Here is a 7,244-nt window from a genome sequence, read left to right as displayed (position 1 = left end):
AAATCATAAATGTAGTTCAATGATTCCAAGAGTTAATATTCTTGTCAAAGAAATAAAAACCTACTAAACAATGTACCTAGTACTACTCAGATTCTGAATTCACTTCTCTGATGTTTACTATTGCTCTGTACTATAAGTAAGTAGTTGTCTGCCACAAGCCAAGACAAATATTATTCTCAAAGAAGATAAGTTAAATCATTTTCTCTAAAATCTGGTACAAGACAAGGCTGCCCTATCTTAACACTTCTCAACACTCCTATTCAACATAGTACTAGAATTTCTTGCCATAGAGTTAGGCAAGATAAAGATATCAAGGTCATCCAGATAGAAAAGGAAGAAGTCAAGCTCTCACTGTTTTTAGATGACATACTATATTTAGAAAACCCTTAATACTCTACCAAAAATCATCTAGAAACAATAGATTCATATAGCAAAGTGGCAGGCTACAAAATTAACATGCAATGGCCTTCTTATACATCAATAATGATAGAGAATAAAATAGGCACACACAAACTCAAATAAATTGGAATCAACTTAAATAAAGACATGAAGGACCTATTCAAAGAAAACTAAAAACCCTGCTTCAAGAAATAAAAGAGGACACACAGAAATAAAGACACATACCCTGCTCATAGATTAGCAGGATTAACATCATTAAAATATCAATAATCCCCCAAAGACTGTACAAATTTATTACAATCCCTCTAAGGATACACATGACATTCTTTAAAGAAGTAGAACAAACACTTCGAAAAGTAATTTGGAACAATAAACACTCGTGAATTGTTACATCAACCCTTGGGAAAAGAAATATGAAAGGCATCACTTTCCCCAACTTTAAACTGTATTACAAAGCCATAGCCATTAAAACAGCATGGAATTGGAATAAAGATAGACCCTTAGAATAGTCTAATAGACTTGAGTATTCAGAGAATGTTCCTCAGATATACAATCAACTAATCTTTGATAAAGGGGCAAGAAATCCAAAAAGGAACAAGAAAATCCTGTTCAACAAATGCTGTTGGGACAACTGGTCAGCTACTTGCAAAAAAAAAGTGAACACCGACTTCCATCTAACACCATGCACAAAGGTCGAATGCAAATGGATTAAAGACCTTGATATTAGAACCGAAATAATAAGGTATATAGAACAATACATAGTAAAACACTCCAGAACATTAAGACCAAAGGCATTTTCAAGGAGAAAACAGCATTTTCCAAACAAGTGGAAGCAGATATAATTAGATGCAACACAAAGGAAATAATGCCTAGGATACAAAAGTCACCCAAAGAATGAGAGAAGCTAGTCAATCAATGCCATCAGATAAGAGACTAATAACTAAGATATATGAGGTACTGATAGAACTTTACAAGATAAAACATATAACCCATTCAAAAAATGGGGAGAAGAAATGAACAATTTCTCAAAAAAGAAATGCAAATGGCCAAAAGGCACATGAAAAAGGCTCCAGATCATTAATCATCAGGGAGATGCAAATCAGTACAACAAGGCACCATCTCACACCACAGTGACTGGCACACATCACAAAGAACAAGAAAAATCAGTGCTGGCTGGGATGTGGAGAGAAAGGAACTCTCATTCACTGCTGGTGAGAATGCTGTCTAGTCCAACTCTTATGGAAAACAATATGGAGATTCATAAAAGAAATGGGAATTTGAGCTACATATGATCCAGTTATGCCAGTCCTAGGGATATATCTTAAGAACACATAAAACATTATACAAAAGACCTCCACACTCTCCATGTGGGAGTCTGAGGCAGGCTTCTCACCACTGCACCCTGCGCCCCTCCCTAGGGACCCCAAGCCCGAGCAGAGAGCACATGGGTGAGTGCTTTTCCCTGGAACTTCCACACTCTCCATGTGGGAGCCTGAGACAGGCTTCTCTCCGCCACACCTGCACCCCTCCCTAGGGACCCAAGCCTGAGCTGAGCACAAACCGGGTGAGGAGAACCCTGCACCTGACCCACTCTGCGCCGCTGGGACGGGCTAGGACCAATAGACTGGGTGAGCTTGGGCCTGCCACCTGGACCTTTGGCTAACCTAGAGAAGCCTACCCCCCTGAGCCCCAGAGTGGACCTGAGACTCCCCAAGGGCTGAGGGCAGTTACTGGGTGGGGCTGGCTGCAGGGATTTCTTCTGCTGAGGCTCAGAGTGGGCGGCGCTCCATTCACTTCCAGAGAGGGGAGGAAGGATACAGAGCTAGGCTCAATAGAGCTCTCAACCATGTGGCCAGGAGCAGAACTGCATCAGCTGGCAGGAATAAGGAGAAGGAAATTGACCAGAACCACTAAAGGAGGGCTGACTTCCAGATAGGGGAGGGGGGCGAAGGAGCTAGGCTCAACAGCGCCCTCCACCATTGTGCCCAGGAGAGGACCTGAACTAGCTGACAACAAAAGGGAAAAACAATGGATCAGGCCACATAGAGAGCACAGGAGGAGCCAAACCTCAGCGAGCTCACCCAACAACCCCCTCTAGAACCACACTTAGGGAGGGGACCCATCCCCACGCCACAGGGGACCAAAGCAGGCTAAATTTAGAAGGCACAGCACTCCAAACCACACAAATAAATGCAAAGAAATATGGGTAAATCAAGGAAAACCCTAACACCTGGAAATATGGAGACAAACCCTAGCAAGTTTCCAAGTCCACCAAAATGCACAGATCCATGGGAAGGAGACCTAAAAGCAGCCATGAAAAAGAAAATGCATGAATTGATAGAAGAAATGAAAGGAACTCTAGCAACAGAGTATAAGAAATCTACGGATGAACAAATCAACTAAATTAAATAAGAAATGTTAAATAACATGAGAAATTCCATATAAAAAGAATTGAAGGAATTAAAAGACAAAGTAACAAGCCTTATGAGCAGAAACACAGAGTAGGAGAAGCACATTGAAGAACTAGAAGGAAAACTGCAAACAAATAATGATCACGAAACCAACAAAAAGATAAAAGGCAAAGCACTGGAAAGAAAAGTCCAGTATCTCATGAACAAGGACAAAAGAAACAATCTAATAATTGTGGGTATACCAGAAGGGAGGAAGTAGAAAAAGGGGAAGAACAAGTAGTCAGGGAAATAATAGCAGAGAACTTTCCCACCCTCTGGAAAGAAACTTCAGTGCAAATCCAGGAAGTAAAGAGAGACCCTAATAAAATAGACCCTAATAAACCAACACCAAGACATATAGTAATCCAAGTGGCAAGAAAAACAAAGAGAAAAATGAACTCCTTAAAGCAATAAGGGAGAAAAAACCCTCAAGTACAAAAGAAGAAACATAAGAATCAAACCAGATCTCCCATTTGAAATAATTCAAGCAAGAAGACAGTAGAATGATGTATTTAAACGACTGAATGAAAGAAATTTCCAACCTAGGGTTCAATACCCAGCAAAACTATCATTCATATGGGAGGGCAGACTAAAAACATTCTCAAACAAGAACGAACTTGAACTATTTGTGCAAACAAAGCCGATCCTAAACGACCACTCAGAGACGAACTACACAATCCAAACCCCCGATTGTAACAAAAACAACCCTACACAACACAACTGCACAACAGTCATCTCTGTCAATAATCTCCCTAAATGTTAACAGACTAAGCTCTCCAATTAAAAGACACATAGTAGAGAACTGGATTAGGAAAAATAAACCGGACTTTTGCTGTCTGCAAGAAACACACCTACAACTACAGGATTAACACAGGCTTAGAATAAAAGGATGGAAAGTAATTATTCAGGCCAATGGACAACAAAAAAGACCAGGGACAGCCATTCTTATATCAGACCAAACTGCATTCAACCTCAAGAAAGTGATCAGAGACAAAGAGGGTTACTACTTACTGATCAGGGGAACATTAGATCAAGAAGTACTAACCCTGGTCAGTATCTATGCACCTAATATAGAGCCAGCGAAATATGTGAGGCAACTGCTCACAAACCTGGAGAAACACATGAAGGGAAACGTGATAATAGTAGGGGACCTCAATATTCCACTATCACCACTGGACAGATCCACAAAATAGGAAAATAGTAAACAAATAAGAGCTCTAAATGAAAAATTAGAAGATGTAGGGCTAATAGACTTATATAGAGCCCTCCATCCCCAGAAAGCACAATACACATTCTTCTCAAGCCAACATGGAACCGTCTCCAGAATATCTTAGGATACAAAGCCAACCTATATAAGACCTATATAAGACCACAAATGTAAGGATCATTAGAAGCACCCTATCAGATCACTATGCAACAGAGGTCAAAATTGACTTCAAGAAGAAGCAATAGAGAAAAACTAATACCTGGAGATTAAACAACAGTCTGCTCAACAACAGCTGGATCAAAGAGCAACTCAAGGAAAAATAAAAATATTTCTTGAGACAAATGATAATAAAGAGACAACTTGTCAAAACTTTTGGGGCACAGGAAAAGCAGCAATTAGGGGGAAACTCATAGCAATACAGGCCTATATCAAGAAACAGGAAAATGATAAAATCAATAGTTTAAAGGATCACAATGCAAAAATTCAATGAGACCAGGAGTTGATTTTTTGAAAAAAGAAATGGAAATGAAGAACTAGAAAGCCTAAACAGACCAATCACCTCAGAGGAAATTGAAGATTTAATTAAAAAACTCCCTAAGAACAAAAGCCTAGGCCCAGATGGATTTACAGGTGAATTCTATCAAATATTCCAAGAAGACTTACTACCACTTTTCCATAGGCTCTTCCAAACCATAGAAAAAACAGGAATCCTCCCCAACTCCTTTTATGAGGCTAATATCACACTCATCCCCAAAGATGGCAAAGACACCACCAAGAAAGAAAACTATAGACCAATCACACTAATGAACATAGATGCAAAGATACTCAACAAAATCTTAGCAAACCGAATCTAACACTTCATCAAAAAGATCATGCATCATGACCAAGTGGGTTTTATACCAGGAATGCAAGGTTGGTTCAATATACACAAATCAATCAACATTATACATCACATCAAGAACAAGAAAGACAAAAACCACATGATCATATCAATTGATGCAGAGAAAGCGTTTGACAAAATCCAACACACCTTCATGTTAAAGACACCCAGCAAAATAGGATTAGAAGGAACCTTCCTCAAGATAGTTACAGCTATCTATGGTAAAGCCCACAGCCAACATTATACTTAATGGCGAGAAGCTAGAAGCATTCCCACTAAGGTCAGGAACTAAGCAAGGCTGTCCACTCTCTCCACTCTTATTCAATATAACCTTAGAAGTCCTACCAATAACAATCCAGCAAGAGGAGGGAATCAAAGGAATCCAAATTGGGAAAGAGGAACTCAAACTATCTCTATATGCAGACGATATGATAATATACATGGAAAACCCTAAAGAGTCCACAGTAAAACTCTTAGAAACAATTAACAAATACAAAGTCAATACAAAAAATACAGTAGCATTTCTATATACAAACAATGAAGTTGAGGAGAGAGAGATTAAAAATACAATTCCATTTAAAATAGCGTCAAAAATATCAGGTATCTAGGAAGGAATCAACCTTACAAGGAAAGTGAAAGACCTATACTATACCAGGAAAACTTTAAAACACTCCAGAAAGAAATTGAAGAAACTTTAAAGAAATGGAAGAACATCCAATGCTCATGGATAGGTAGAATTAACATAGTCAAAATGACTATCCTACCCAAACTACTGTATAGATTTAATGCAATTCCTATCCAAATTCAGACATTATTCTTTAAAGAATTAGGATGTCATTCTTTAAAGAATTAGAACAATCAATCACAAAATTTATATGGAACCACAAAAGACCCAGGACAGCCAAACACATACTGAAAAACAAGACGCTGGGTGGAATCTTCTTACCTAATTTGAAACTATACTATAAAGCCATAGTGATCAAAACAGCATGGTACTGGAATAGAGACAGAACCTCAGACCAGTGGGTCAGAACAGAATTCCCAGACTTAAACCCCCAGATATACAGCCAACTAATATTTGATAAAAGTGGCAAGAACTTAAAATGGAACAAAGAAAGTCTATTCAACAAATGGTGTTGGTACAACTGGAAAACCACATGTACAAACTGAAAATTGACCCATACCTCTCTCCTTATACAAAAGTCAACACAAAATGGATCAAAGACCATCAGACTCGAATCTATAAAGTTTATTGAGAATAAAATAGGCAGAACACTCAAAGACCTATATATCAAAAAGGTTCTAGGATGGAGCACCAATGGCAAGAACTTTAGCATCAAACAAACAAATGGGACTACATCAAACTAAAAAGCTTCTGCATGGCGAAAGAAACCTTACTTAACACAAAAAGACAGTTAACAGAGTGGGAAAAAATCTTTTCACTTGACATATCAGATAAAGGGCTGATATCTAGAACATACAAAGCACTCAGAAAGCTGAGCCCCCCCCCCAAACCAAATAAAGCCATAAAAATGGGGAGATGAAATGAATAGACAATTCTCTGAGGAAGACAGAAGGATGGCCAACAAACCCATGAAAACATGCTCACCATAACTCATCATCAGGAAGATCCAAATCAAGACAACAATGAGGTACCATCTTACACCAGTGAGGATGGCTCACATCAAAAATAATGGGAACAATCTGTGTTGGCAGGGATGTGATATGAAAGGCAATCTCATCCACTGCTGGTGGGAATGCCCCCTTGTCCAACACCTATGGAGAACAGTCTGGATAGTGCTCAAAGAATGCAGAATTGAGCTGCCATTTGACCCAGCAATTGCTCTCCTAGGTATCTACCCCCAAGTTGGAAGGACATTCATTCCAAAGTATGTGTGCACCCCACTATTTATCGCAGCACTCCGTATAATAGCCAAGTCCTGGAACCAACCTCGATGTCCAACAACAGATGAATGGATCATTAAAATGTGGTATCTATACACGATGAAATAGTACATGGCAGTCAGAAATGATACAATCACAGACTTTGCAGCAACATGAATGGACCTAGAACATATTATGTTAAACCAAGTAAGTCAGAAGACGAAAGATAAACACAGAATGATAGCACTATTCTGAAGCACCTAGAACATACACTTTATAGACAATTAATACTCAACAATCAAATAACAGGGTATAACAGGGTAGAAACTCCAAACACTGTAATAGTCAACATATACTCAGGAGCAGTGTCCAGAATACATGGAAAAGGAGCAACACGAACTCTTGCCTACACATTATACCACAA

This window comes from Suncus etruscus, chromosome 3, assembly GCF_024139225.1.
Source record: "Suncus etruscus isolate mSunEtr1 chromosome 3, mSunEtr1.pri.cur, whole genome shotgun sequence".
Taxonomy (NCBI): domain Eukaryota; kingdom Metazoa; phylum Chordata; class Mammalia; order Eulipotyphla; family Soricidae; genus Suncus; species Suncus etruscus.
Note: the sequence above shows the minus strand (reverse complement) of the source record.